The sequence below is a fragment of the Spermophilus citellus genome (assembly GCF_964194105.1).
Source record: "Spermophilus citellus genome assembly, chromosome: 8".
NCBI classification, from domain to species: domain Eukaryota; kingdom Metazoa; phylum Chordata; class Mammalia; order Rodentia; family Sciuridae; genus Spermophilus; species Spermophilus citellus.
In genome coordinates, this window is record NC_138189.1 from 149,584,721 (window position 1) to 149,600,402 (window position 15,682).

Here is a 15,682-nt window from a genome sequence, read left to right on the forward strand (position 1 = left end):
ACACATGCGTACACACGGGACGCTCTGGGAGGAGAGGGAGATGTTGGCTTGGTGGACCAGAATAACCGTTTCACCATGTGAATAATATATCAAGACACGGACATTTTTATTCCATGTAATTAAAATAATAAAAGTGGTAGAGCATAGGCAATATTAGAATATGTGAATTAAATAGAGTATTATTCTTCCGGAATGATGCAAGGACAGGGCTCAAGCTACAGAGTTGCTTATGCAAACATAGATATTTATAAAGTGAGTGCACTTGGCCATTTCTAAACGTACTTTTTACTCTTCTAATAAAATAATGTTTGAAGAATCACTTTGAAAATTGTAAAATATTATACAAATGGAATTATTATTAATATTAATGACATTTCAACATTAAAGTAAGGCTAAAATGGAGGCTTAAGTAATAAATCAGAATCTCTAGATTTAGACAATCCTGAGGACTTCTGTTTATGTGATGGACTGACTTATAATCTAGAAAATTGTTTTAAATTATGAATGAAAGCTATGAACACCTTATGAGCTTTTTTAAATAGACTTTATTTTAAGGGTTGTTTTATAATTCATAACAAAATTCAGAAGAAGCCACAGAGACCTTCCCTATACCCCTGCCCCACCCATGCAGAGCTTTCCCATTATGAACAGCCCTTCCCAGAGCGGGCATGTCTATTACAATTGATGAACCTCTATTTACACATCGTGATCACCCAAAGTACCCAGGGTACAGTGGGGTGCACCCTTGGTGATGTACATGCCATGGGTCAGATTAAACATAATGACCTCTCTCCACCATTACAGTGTCCTGTGAAGTGTTTCACTGTCCTCAAAATCCTCTTTGCTCCACCTACTCATTCCCGCCTCCTCCCTGACAACCACAGGTCTTTTAACTGTCTTCACAGATGCCTTTTCCATAATATCCTATGATTGGACTCATACGGTAGGTAGCCTTTTGAGATTGACTTCTTTGACACAGTAACATGCAGGTCCTTTTTTTTTTTTTTTTTTTTTTACCTTTTTCCATGGCTTATTGGCTTTTTTTTTTTTTTATAACAAATGCATTCTGTTATTTGGATATAGTACAGTTTATTTATTCATCACCTACTTAAGGACATCTTGGTTACTTTCCATGTTTTGCAATTTTGAATAACACTGTTATAAACATCTATGTGCAGGTGTTTGTGTGGACATGTTTTCCACTCCTGTGGGTAAATAAGAATGCAATCGCTGGATCCTATGGCCAAAAGCATGTTTAGTTTTATAAGAAAATGACAACTTTTCATACATGCCTGTGCTGTGACCCAGAGATGAGGTATGTTAGGAAGAGGGCATTTGAAGTTCTCTCTCTTAGCCGCTCTCCAGAGGCCCGCCACTTGGTTTGAATAATGTCTGAATTGAATTGTTCCCTGCAGCTCGTATCTGAGATACTTCCAGGTCTGTTCTTCTTTGCCCTCTGTAACTAGGGCATGTGTCTTCTAGCTTCTGAACCCAAAGCTGATATATTTACCTCATCAATTCAGTTGGATATTTTCATATTCCCTGAAGGAAATAAAGAACAAATTTTATTATTGCAGTATGAACCCAGATTGAAATAGTACAAATATGAATCTATTTAATAGGAATTTACGTTCAAGGCTAGCTGATAATGATACACAACCCGTTTTTGATGGCTGCTTTAGGAAAAGTGTAATGTGCTAAATTCAGCATGCATATTTAAATTGTCTCCCTATGATGTAGTTGTTTCACTGATAAACCTTGATATCATGATTTGACTACAGTGCCAAACTGAATACCTGAAATGATTTGATTGGACCACTAGCCTGGAGCTAGTGCCAGACAAGCCCCAGAGAAGCAGGGGACCCAAACTCTGACTACACAAATGGAGACCCCATTAACTTTTGTCAATTTGAACTTATTAATATAGTAGATGGATCAGTGTGGATACAAATATATAGTCTTTTTAAAAAATTGGACGGTGTGCTAGGTGTTCATAGATATTTCATTCCCCCGGGGAATGGTAGAAGGTGAGATTTACGGTGATGTACGTAGACGACTCTGTGGTGATACCATCCAAGAACATTTTGGAGAGCACACAACAAATGTCCCAAACGATCAAAACTCCTGTCTGCACCTTCCTGAGGTTCTCAAGAGGTCCAGGCATTCTCTTAAGAAAAAAATTCTGGACTAGAGAGTTGCTCTATTTGTCTTTTAATACTATGCAAATGCCCTACTTTACATGAGTCCCGGTGTTTTATTAAAAGTGCTTCCAAAAGTATTTCCCCTTGGTATGCCTACTTAAAGTGTCCTCAGCCGCATGAGTGAAATTACTCCGTCTCTTTTAACAATGGAAAAAATGTGAAAAAAGATTATTTTAAAAATATACCACACAGAAATAAGATCTTTTTTCTGTTTTATTTATCTACGTAGCATACATATTATTGTGCAGATTAACTGTTTCACCATGGTATTTCCACACATGCACATGACGAACTTTGCTCACGTTCTCCTTCCCCGCTCCTGTCCCCATTTCCCCTCTTCCCCAACCCACTTTCCAAGCTCTACTAGACCCTTTTCTGCTCACAGCTCAAAAGATGTATTCTTGATTCCTATATAGCACATGATCTACATTTTGAATTAAAATCAACATTTAAAAATCTTTATACTAGAGTTCTGAATCTATTCCAGGTGTGTCAGCTTAAAATAATTTGAGAAGGAACACACAGTGACCCACACTCTGGTACAATATGGAAAATTAAGTGGTTTTTCAGCTGCTGCTAAATTGATGAAGAGAGAAATAATTGGATTTAAGTGAGGCTTACCTGCTGTAACAGTTCTATTATGAAGGGAGAAATGAAGCTGTAAGAGCAGTATGATTCTTAGATCATTTCTTCCTGGACTTGGAGTCTGTTTATACTTTAACTGGATTTTAAATTTTCTTTTGGTGCCATAGAGTCACATCTAAACCTTCATTGTGGGTGAAGATTTTTGTTTTTGTTTTTGAATCTTGGACAGTGACACAGTTGCCTTTGATTCTTCCTTAGCTGCTCATTTTCAGGGCAGGCTTCTTTATCTCCTGTTATCTTTTAACCCTCCCTGCAGCTAAAGAGTGAGGCCAGGGCCCTGGACTCTTCCTGTGAGCTGTATGACCTTCCCATGTCCCACAGGTGACAGAAGGACAATGCTTCTCTTGTTCCTTATCAGTGCTCCTACATGCCTTTGCCCCAACTGGCTGCTCAGGAGAAACAGCAAGTGTCAAAGCATTCGCCCTCCCTGGCCTTCTGGGGAGGGAGATGCAGGGCTGGGATTTTCTCCACACAGATTTCATCAAATGCAGGGCTCTCCTTTCTTGCTGATTGGCTGGCGAGTTGCAGAGAGTGCCGATCACGGAACTCCTGATGGGATACTGGAAACAGATAAGCATGAGGAGGGATTTCCACATCCTCAGCCAGCCAGGCAGAGGACAGGACCACAAAACAATGACTACAGTGTGTTCTGCACATGATTTTAAAACCCGAGACAACTGGACTTGAGTTCTTGCCATGTAATGATTTTGTAGTAAAAAAGTAGACAAGTCTTGGCTGTCTTGTGTCTCACCATGCTGGGATCAATTATTATTTGGAAATCACCTTTTGTTTTCCTTCTGATAGAAAACATGATGGAAGGAATTATTATATCCTCACATTGTTTTAAAAGCTGAGTTCCGGGCAGCTTTTGCCATCCCTTTCTGATCCAGCTGATCAGGACAGACGGGAGGCCAATTTTGGGGTCTTACCATAAACTTTGTCTCCTTCACTGAGAAGGGGCAACCATTACTTCCCATTTCCAAGGATTTATGATACATTCAGCTAGCATGCTGAATTCAATGACAAATTAAGGCTTTCTTAACTTACAGTTGTAAAAGAAAGAGCTCTCAGCACGGAAGTAGCCCAGTTTCATAGTGCATGTGCAGAAACTCTGACCCAAGATGGTTAGAGCCTCAATCTTTAACTCCTTGTCTAAAGGCTTTTGGTTTTTAAAATTTTCTCCATTACCTAAAATGATTAATGCCAAATTGAAGGGTGTGTCTCTTCAGTAGGTCCTTCCTGAGCAAAATGATGTTTACAAGTATTTTGGTTTTTGATTAATTCAAGTAATGTTTACATGAATCCCTGTGCTTCTAGATTATGCAGAAGCCAAACATCTTCCACTGTTCTAATCATTCTAGCAAATAAGATTTGTGTTCAGGTGAGGATTTTTTATCTATCTCACTTTAATATCTTCATCTCAGAGTAAATGTAAATCTTACCTATCAAGTGACAGAATTTGGAAGAGAAAGAGGCCTTTTCCCACTTTCTCTGGTCACAACACATGCCTCTAATTTCAACATACTTGAATCTGATATAGAAAGTTTATTTATAAAATTTGGTAAGATTGAATATTTTACCTATGTTGTTCATAAATTAATACATCTGCGTTATTACTGGAGATGTAAACACAGCATTTACAACAATCGCATGTAGGTAACTATAGGCTTCTGAATCAATTCCAGACAGGAACTGGGCCTTCTAAGTTTTATTCTGATGGAATTTATTTCTCAGTCCACATTGATAGTTCAATAAACATTGTTGCTGTCTTCCTAACTGTATATCAAATACTGTAAGTTCAGTTAGAATTAATTTAAGAATAATATTAAAGTAACATCAGAGAAGTTGTCCCAAGCCCTCTGTTATTCTAGATCAATCATTTCTTTTATTGCATAATAACTCTACAAGGTAGCAGCTATTACTACCCCAGCTTTAGGGAGCCTGGCATGGAGGTAGGACAGGGCCGAGGATGTAGAGAGGCCGCACAACTACCTTGAGATGATTGGTGGAGTCAGGTCTTCATGACTGGAGATGGCGCTCCTCACCACTAGACTGTACCCCTCCCACAAAGATTGTGAATATCCACGTCCTGACTTGAAACCGCTCACGGAATAGAAGCGGGAATGCACATCCTCCCATCTTCTTGGGGTTGATCTTACAATGCTGGAGAAAAATACCAAGGGAACAGAAGTCAGTGGAATGTGTATGGCAACAGACTCCCACACCAGTGTCCATAGCAAAGCACTATCCACTGAGGCCAAGGCTTTCCAGAGGAAGCAGGAACTGCCTGAGAGGGCTGCTAGAACTTCTCAGATGAGGCTGCGGGAAATCCTCAGGTGAGAGAACAGAAAGTGGGAGGCTTGCAGGCTTGGGTTTCTAGAGAGCGTTTAACTTGACGGGAAACCGAGTTCCTTTGTCTTTTCCTGTCTGCTTGGCAGTATGAGGTTTAACAGCAGCCTCCTGATAGCACTCTGACTCCTAAACAGGAATTAGAAAACTCTCTAAACCACATGGAAGCAACAGAAATCAGGGAGCACCACGTTAGCTTCAAGGGAACATGCAGTTTTCTGCTATTCAGAGACCACTATTGGGAATTTCCTGTGCATCACATTAAAGTTGTTAATTTAATGAGTTTATTCAGTTTTCTTATAAAAAATTAAATCATATGAATTTCCAAAAAGCAGCAAATACTGTGGTTGGGGAGGGGATTAATCAGCAGAAATAGAAACCGTAACAATGCTATGAAATCACTGTATCTAAGCTTCTTGAGGACAGAAATTCTGTCTTTTTTTTTTTTTTTTATTCTTATATCCTCAATGCTAGAATAGCCCAGGCAAGTTGTGGGTGCAGCACAAATACTTGTGAAATGTTGTTGAGTGAAATAACTAGCCATGAAGAAAGCATTGCAACACTGTTACTACAAAAAGATAGATGTTAGGGGCTATTAAGAATAATTGGTTTAAAAATACAGGTCTGTGATAATCAGAATGAAGTTCCTGAACAGACAGAAAAATATCAAATCATGTTAAATAATTCCCTTAATAATACATCAAAAGCAATTTAAATATAAAAATCAGTGGTCCAATCAATAAATTTCTTTCTGGAAATTTACTTTTGTGGAGTACATTCCAACAACATTGATAAATCAAATGGTACCATGTTTTTTGTGTGTTCATTTTGAAAACACAATAATTACTATAGTGTTTCTTTGTCTTGATGCTCCAGCAATAGAAAGTACACAGTCCTGTTAAAAACAATTTATAGAACACTGAAATGCTGGTTTTCCTGAATAAGTTTTTATTATTATAGTGTTTACACCTTTAATGAGAACTAATGTATACATTGCTTTGGTTAATGTTGAACAATTAAATGTGCAGATTTTTATTTTTGCTTCCTGTAATCAAAACAGAGGTGATTCAACTGACTGTGTGGGCTTATGTTGCTTTAAAACAAAATGATCTTGTTAATCGCTATTATAATATAATCCATTAACTGGTCCTTCTAATGTTTTGATTCATATTTTGATTCATTTGTTCATCTTGTTACAATATATTGAATAGGCCTTCCAGAAGACTCATGAAGCTGTTTTGGGGAATTTTTGTTTCATTTAATTTTAAACACAGTGAAATGGACATTTTGCCATTGTACACTGTTGGGGGCTTTTAACTAATAACATTTATTAAACTTAATGAAGTTCTATTCTATCCCTAGTTCAATAGTACTTCTTCAAAATAAGTAAACTTTCAATTTTAGAATAGCTTTGGGGTTACAGAAAGAATGTAAGATACTACATTTACTTTACCCCCATTTCCCCTAATTATAAACATTTTGCTTTATTTGGATTTGGTTTGTTTTATCAGTAGATAAATCTTGACCTTCTGTTTTTGTTACCTTTTCCCCAAGAAGATCCATAGTAAACTAGTATTAACTGAAAGCCCACAGTGTGTTAGACAGTTCATTAGTCAATGCCCTCTAACACCAGTGGCGGGCAAATACAAACCCACCTTGTGGATGAGGTAACTGAGACCGAGAGGGTCAGCCACTGCCCATCATGGCGCACAGCAAGAGGCTCCCATGCTTAGCCCAGGCCTGTGGGACTCCCAAGTGGCTGTCCGTGGGGAGGAAGGAAGAGGCATCCAGCTCTCCCAGGCCAGAAGCAGTGCTGGAGAAGAAATCAGTCAGGAAACCCTAAAGAGGAGGCCCATGCGGAGTAGAGTGGACATGTTGAAAGTGGCTTCTTCAAGGCCCTCTGGTGAAAGTGTGGTTTATGTAGGAGTCCCCGTGTTTCCCAGTGACTGATAGAGTGGATCTCACTTGCAGAGACACGATTTGCAAAGAAATCCACATGTTCTTTAAAGACTCAAAGTGATTTACTTATCCTTCTTTCCCTCTGTAGTTGGGGAGCGGGGGAGGAGGGTGGCTCATCTTTCTAGTTTTCTGTGACATGGGCCATATGGAACCCCTTCTGTTTGACAATTCTTTTGATGCTATATTAGTAATGATTAACCCCTTTTAAATTAGATGTATTATTACATCTTCCTTGCAAGACCTTTTATTTTAACTTTTTTCTCTCCACTTAAAAATTCTCAGCAACTTCAAACATATAAGGGAAGATTTACGAGACATAGGAATTTTGACAACTTTTTTTAGAGGAACAATTCAATAAGTGAAGCCATTCTTTCATCCCTGCTGAGACCCAAGAACATTTAAGTACAAATGCCCACGACTGCAACATAAACTTTGCTTATCGTGCCAAGATCTAATGCTTCGTCAAAGGTGTCACACTAAAATTTTACACAAGACAGAAGCACATTAAATTATGGGGTAATTTATGAGGTACAATGTGAGGATAGTTTGCCTTTTTTTTTTTTTTTTATTGATTATTTATCGCATTACATAGTTCATGATATATCATCTTTCATACATTAGACTCAAATTGTGCTTTGAACTCCCATTTTCACCCCAAATACAGATTGCAGAATCACATCTGTTACATATTCGCATTTTTACATAATGCCATATTAGTGACTGTTGTATTCTGCTACCTTTCCTATCCCCTACTATCCCCCCTCCCCTCCCCTCCCCTCCCATCTTCCCTCTCTACCTCCCCTGCTGTTGTTCAATTCTCTCCCTTTTTTTTTTCCCTCCCCCTTGCCCCTCATAACCTCTTATAATTTTATGTATCCTTGAAGGTCTCCTACCATTTCCATATGCTTTCCCTTCTCTCTCCGTTTCTCTCCCCCGATTCGTCTTTGTTTACTGTAGTCTTTTCCTCATGCTCTTTCTTCCTGTTCTGTTCTTAGTTTTTCTCTTTATATCAAAGCAGACATTTGGCATTTGTTTTTTAGGGCTTGGCTAGCTTCGCTTAGCATAATCTGCTCTAATGCCATCCATTTCCCTGCAAATTCTATGATTTTGTCATTTCTTAGTGCTGCATAATACTCCATTGTGTATAGATGCCACATTTTTTTTATCCATTCATCAATTGAAGGGCATCTAGGTTGGTTCCACAGTCTAGCTATTGTGAATTGTGCCGCTATAATCATTGATGTGGCCGTATCCCTATAGTGCGCTCTTTTAAGGTCCTCAGGGAATAGTCCGAGAAGTGCGATAGCTGGATCAAATGGTGGTTCCATTCCCAGCTTTCCCAGGAATCTCCATACTGCTTTCCAAATTGGCCTCACCATTTTGCAGTCCCACCAGCAGTGTACAAGTGTACCCTTTTCCCCACATCCCCGCCAACACTTGTTGTTGTTTGACTTCATAGTGGCTGCCAATCTTACTGGAGTGAGATGGTATCTTAGGGTGGTTTTGATTTGCATTTCTCTGATTGCTAGAGATGGTGAGCATTTTTTCATGTACTTGTTGATTGATTGTATGTCCTCCTCTGAGAAGTGTCTGTTGAGGTCCTTGGCCCATTTGTTAATTGGGTTATTTGTTATCTTATTGTTTAATTTTTTGAGTTCTTTGTACATTCTGGATATTAGGGCTCTATCGGAGGTGTGGGGGGTAAAGATTTGTTCCCAGGATGTAGGCTCTCTATTTACCTCTTTTATTGTTTCTCTTGCTGAGAAAAAACTTTTTAGTTTAATTAAGTCCCATTTGTTTATTCTTGTTGTTAACTCTTGGGCTATGGGTGTCCTATTGAGGAATTTGGAGCCTGACCCCACAATTTGTAGATCGTAGCCAACTTTTTCTTCTATCAGACGCAGTGTCTCTGATTTGATACCTAGCTCCCTGATCCATTTTGAGTTAATTTTTGTGGATGGCGAGAGAAAGGGATTCAATTTCATTTTGTTGCATATGGATTTCCAATTTTCCCAGCACCATTTGTTGAAAATGCTATCCTTCCTCCATTGCATGCTTTTAGCCCCTTTATCAAATATAAGATAGTTGTAACTTTGTGGATTAGTCTCTGTGTCTTCTATTCTGTACCATTGGTCTACCCACCTGTTTTGGTACCAGTACCATGCTGTTTTTGTTACTATTGCTTTGTAGTACAGTTTGACCTCTGGTATCGCTATGCCTCCAGATTCACACTTCCTGCTTAGAATTGCTTTTGCTATTCTGGGTCTTTTGTTTTTCCATATGAATTTCATGATTGCTTTGTCTATTTCTACAAGAAATGCCATTGGGATTTTGATTGGCAACGCATTAAACCTGTAGAGAAGTTTGGGTAATATCGCCATTTTGACGATGTTAGTTCTGCCTATCCATGAACAGGGTACATTTTTCCATCTTCTGAGATCTTCTTCTATCTCTCTCTTTATGGTTCTGTAGTTTTCATTGTATAAATCTTTCACCTCTTTTGTTAGGTTGATTCCCAAGTATCTTATTTTCTTTGAGGATATTGTGAATGGAGTGGTTTTCCTTATTTCCATTTCCGAGGTTTTGTTGCTGATATACAGGAATGCCTTTGATTTATGCGTGTTGATTTTATACCCTGCCACTTTGCTGAATTCATTTATTAACTCTAGCAGCTTCTTTGTAGACTCTTTTGGGTCTGTTAAGTATATTATCATGTCATCCGCAAATAGCGATAGTTTAATTTCTTCTTTTCCTATTTTTATGCCTTTAATTTCTTTTGTCTGTCTAATTGCTCTGGCTAGTACTTCGAGAACTAAATTGAATAGAAGTGGTGATAGAGGGCATCCCTGTCTTGTTCCAGATTTTAGAGGAAATGCCTTCAGTTTTTCTCCATTTAGAATGATGCTAGCCTGAGGTTTAGCATATACAGCTTTTACAATGTTGAGGTAAGTTCCTGTTATCCCTAGTTTTTCTAGTGTTTTGAACATAAAGGGATGCTGTACTTTGTCAAATGCTTTTTCTGCATCCATCGAGATGATCATGTGGTTCTTGTCTTTAAGTCTATTGATGTGGTGAATAGCATTTATTGATTTCCATATATTGAACCATCCTTGCATCCCAGGAATGAATCCTACTTGATCATGGTGCACAAGTTTTCTGATATGTTTTTGTATTCGATTCGCCAGAATTTTATTGAGAATTTTTGCATCCAAGTTCATTAGAGATATTGGTCTGTAGTTTTCTTTCTTTGAAGTATCTTTGTCTGGTTTTGGGATCAAAGTGATGTTGGCCTCATAGAATGAATTTGGAAGAGCTCCTTCTTTTTCTATTTCTTGAAATAGCTTGAAAAGTATTGGTATTAATTCTTCTTTGAAGGTTTTGTAGAACTCCGCTGTATAGCCATCTGGTCCAGGGCTTTTCTTAGTTGGTAGTCTTTTGATGGCTTCTTCTATTTCTTCTTTTGTTATTGGTCTGTTTAAATTGTGTGTGTCTTCCTGTCTCAATCTGGGCAAATCATATGCCTTAAGAAATTTATCGATATCTTCATTATCTTCTATTTTATTGGAATATAGGGTTTCAAAATACTTTCTAATTATCTTCTGTATTTCTGTAGTGTCTGTTGTGATATTGCCTTTTTCATCCCGTATGTTAGTAATTTGAGTTCTCTCTCTTCTTCTTTTCGTTAGCATGGCTAAGGGCTTGTCTATCTTATTTATTTTTTCAAAGAACCAACTTTTAGTTTTATCTATCTTTTCAATGGTTTCTTTTGTTTCAATTTCGTTGATTTCTGCTCTAATTTTAATTATTTCTTGTCTTCTACTATATTTGCTGTTGTTTTGCTCTTCCTTTTCTAGGTTTTTGAGGTGTTGTGTGAGTTCATTTATCTGTTGGTTTTTTCTTTTTTTGAGGTAAGAACTCCAAGAAATGAATTTCCCTCTTAAAACTGCTTTCATTGTGTCCCATAGATTCTGGTATGTTGTGTCTGTGTTGTCATTTGACTCTAAGAATTTTTTCATCTCCTCCTTTATGTCTTCTATAACCCATTGATCATTCAATAATATATTGTTCATTTTCCATGTGATGTATGATTTTTCCTTCCTTCTTTTATCATTGATTTCCAATTTCATTCCATTATGGTCAGATATGGTGCATGGTATTATCTCCACACCCTTATAATTACTAAGAGTTGCCTTATGGCATAATATATGGTCTATCTTTGAGTAGGATCCATGTGCTGCTGAGAAGAACGTGTATCCACTTGATGATGGTTGATATATTCTATATATGTCGGTTAAGTCTAGGTTATTGATTGTGCTGTTGAGTTCTATAGTTTCTTTATTCAGCTTTTGTCTAGAGGATCTGTCTAATGGCGAGAGCGGTGTGTTGAAGTCACCCATAATTATTGTGTTGTGGTCTATTTGACTCTTGAACTTGAGGAGAGTTTGTTTTATGAACGTTGCAGCTCCATTGTTTGGTGCATACAAATTGATGATTGTTATGTCTTGTTGGTGGATGGTTCCTTTTAACAGTATATAGTGACCTTCTTTATCCTTCTTGATTAACTTAGGTTTGAAGTTGATTTTATTCGATATGAGTATGGCCACTCCTGCTTGCTTCCGAGGGCCATATGAGTGGTATGATTTTTCCCAACCTTTTACCTTCAGCCTGTGTATATCTTTTCCTATCATATGAGTCTCCTGAAGGCAGCATATTGTTGGATTTGTTTTTTTGATCCAGGTTACTAGCCTATGTCTCTTGATTGGTGAATTTAGGCCATTAACATTTAAGGTTACAATTGAGATATGATTTGTATTTCCAGTCATGCTTCTTTATTTATTTATTTTAGTTTGGCTAGTTTTGCTTTTTGGTTATTTTCCTCCCCCTTTACTGAGATACCTCCTGCTGTTAGTTTTGGGCACTATTTATCAAATCCTCTTCTTGTAGTGTTTTGTTCAAAATGCTTTGCAGAGCTGGTTTTCTTGCTGCAAATTCTTTTAGCTTTTGTTTATCATGAAAGATTTTAATTTCATTGTCAAATTTGAGGCTCAATTTTGCTGGATATAGTATTCTTGGTTGGAATCCATTATTTTTCAGCGTTTGAAATACATTATTCCAGGATCTTCTCGCTTTCAAAATTTGTGATGAGAAATCGGTCGTTAACCTAATTGGTTTACCCCTGAAAGTAATCTGCCTCTTTTCTCTCGTAGCTTTTAATATTCTCTCCTTGTTCTGTACGTTGGCTATCTTCATAATTATATGTCTTGGGGTTGGTCTATTATGGTTTTGAATGTTTGGGGTCCTGTAGGCTTCCAGGATTTGGCAATCCATTCCATCTTTCATCTCTGGGAAGTTTTCTAGGATTATTTCATTTAATATGTTGTCTATTCCTTTGGTTTGAAACTCTGTGCCTTCTTCTATCCCTATGACTCTCAGATTTGGTTTTTTTATGACATCCCATAACTCTTGAATAGATTGTTCGTGGGATTTAAGCATCTTTTCTGTGTTGACTATATTCTTTTCAAGTTGATAAACCTTGTCTTCATTATCTGATGTTCTGACTTCTACTTGATCAAGTCTATTTGTAATATTCTCATTTGAGTTTTTAATTTGGCTTATAGTTTCCTGCAATTCTAGGATTATTGTTTGATTTTTTTTTAAGATCTCTATCTCCTGGTAGATCTCGTTCTTTGCCATTTGAATTTGTTTGTTTAATTCATTTTCAAAATATACTTTTATTTCTTGGACTTGCTGTCTCATGTCTTCTCTAATATTCCTTTCCATTCGAGTTAGGTATCCCCTGAGTTCTTTCCATATCCCTGTTTCTGAAGTTTCTATGTCCTCTTGTAGAATTGAGTTGTCTTGCATTGTTTGAAATCCTTTTTTCCCTTGTTTTCTCATGTTGTCCACGTTACTTTCCAGTTCTTTTTGATTGTCGTGTTTCTGCTCTCTTCTATAGATTTGTTTTGTTTCTGTATTACTCTGATGTCTCTCCTTTGTGTTGTTGAACTATGCCTGCTAACGTGGATTCTGCTGGGAAGGAATTCCGACGTCCGAGCTCCAGTGACGACACTACTCTGCTATGCCGTGCCCCAGTCTCCTTGCCGGGGTGCCCTAATGGGGCGGTGTGAGTGGACTGTCTCTGTTTGGTTTCAGCACCCGGTCGTGGCAGGCAGGCAGACTCCCGCCGCCCAGTATCTCAGGCCGTGGGCAGGTGATCCATCGCCAGCGGGAGGGCGTTCTCCTACCGCCCAGTTACCCTGGCAGTGGATGAACTGTCGCCGGCGGGCCTGCAGTTTACAGCTGCCCAGTCACGAGAGCCTTGCCTCTAGTCTCCTGTTCTCTCCTGCTAGGCTTGGGTTCTCCTGCTAGACCAGATTTCCCCTCAGTGATGGTTCTCGGCAGTTCAAGCTATACTCTGGGTCTGTTTTGTTGCAATCTGTGGGAGAGTGGCAGTGGATACTTCAGCTCTCTAAGATGGTGGCCGCTGTTTGCCTTTGTTTTGTCCGCTGATGAGAGGGGGGGTTGAGGGTCAGGTGCCTCTAGCTCCCCTTTAGTCTTTATGCAGGCTCACTCTGATACTGCCTCCCCCTGAAAGTCTAGGAGGGATTTTATGCGAAATCCCCCTAAGTTTGGGGGCTGGGCTGGGTCACACACACCTGTTTTGTTGCTGCAATCTGTCGGAGAGTGGCGGTGGGTACTTCAGCCCTCTAAGATGGTGGCCGCTGTTTGCCTTAGCGGAGTGTCCCCTGTGGGGGGCCGGGCCTTACCGGCTTCCTTCCCCGACTGCAATCCCGAACTCAGCCCGGGGGTCAGTGCGGGCTTGGGCTTGGCTGGTGGGTTACCACCGTGTCGCAGCCACTTAATTCCCTGCTGACTGGTTAACCCCTTCTCTGCGGCGCCACGCCTTCTGTAGCCTCGGGGCAGGCCGCGCGTATCAGACAGCCTGGATCTCCGGGGTCACACCGTTGGCTTTTGGGATCCCCGGCACTCTATGGTTTTGATTTTTTCTGCTTGCCCCTCCCCCAGCGCTGGCTAGGCAGCTTTTGTTTTGTCCACTGATGGGAGGGGGTGTTGAGCGTCAGGTGCCTCTAGCTCCCCTTTAGTCTTTATGCAGGCTCACTCTGATACTGCCTCCCCCTGAAAGTCTAGGAGAGATTTTATGCGAAATCCCCCTAAGTTTGGGGGCTGGGCTGGGTCACACACACCTGTTTTGTTGCTGCAATCTGTCGGAGAGTGGCGGTGGGTACTTCAGCCCTCTAAGATGGTGGCCGCTGTTTGCCTTAGCGGAGTGTCCCTTGTGGGGGGCGGGGCCTTAACGGCTTCCTTCCCCGACTGCAATCCCGAACTCAGCCCGGGGGTCAGTGCGGGCTTGGGTTTGGCTGGTGGGATACCACCGTGTCGCAGCCACTTAATTCCCTGCTGACTGGTTAACCCCTTCTCTGCGGCGCCACGCCTTCTGTAGCCTCGGGGCAGGCCGCGCGTATCAGACAGCCTAGATCTCCGGGGTCACACCGTTGGCTTTTGGGATCCCCGGCACTCTATGGTTTTGATTTTTTCTGCTTGCCCCTCCCCCAGCGCTGGCTAGGCAGCTTTTGTTTTGTCCACTGATGGGAGGGGGTGTTGAGCGTCAGGTGCCTCTAGCTCCCCTTTAGTCTTTATGCAGGCTCACTCTGATACTGCCTCCCCCTGAAAGTCTAGGAGAGATTTTATGCGAAATCCCCCTAAATTTGGGGGCTGGGCTGGGTCACACACACCTGTTTTGTTGCTGCAATCTGTCGGAGAGTGGCGGTGGGTACTTCAGCCCTCTAAGATGGTGGCCGCTGTTTGCCTTAGCGGAGTGTCCCTTGTGGGGGGCGGGGCCTTACCGGCTTCCTTCCCCGACTGCAATCCCGAACTCAGCCCGGGGGTCAGTGCGGGCTTGGGTTTGGCTGGTGGGATACCACCGTGTCTCAGCCACTTAATTCCCTGCTGACTGGTTAACCCCTTCTCTGCGGCGCCACGCCTTCTGTAGCCTCGGGGCAGGCCGTGCGTATCAGACAGCCTGGATCTCCGGGGTCACACCGTTGGCTTTTGGGATCCCCGGCACTCTATGGTTTTGATTTTTTCTGCTTGCCCCTCCCCCAGCGCTGGCTAGGCAGCTTTTGTTTTGTCCACTGATGGGAGGGGGTGTTGAGCGTCAGGTGCCTCTAGCTCCCCTTTAGTCTTTATGCAGGCTCACTCTGATACTGCCTCCCCCTGAAAGTCTAGGAGAGATTTTATGCGAAATCCCCCTAAGTTTGGGGGCTGGGCTGGGTCACACACACCTGTTTTGTTGCTGCAATCTGTCGGAGAGTGGCGGTGGGTACTTCAGCCCTCTAAGATGGTGGCCGCTGTTTGCCTTAGCGGAGTGTCCCTTGTGGGGGGCGGGGCCTTACCGGCTTCCTTCTCCGACTGCAATCCCGAACTCAGCCCGGGGGTCAGTGCGGGCTTGGGCTTGGCTGGTGGGATACCACCGTGTCGCAGCCACTTAATTCCCTGCTGACTGGTTA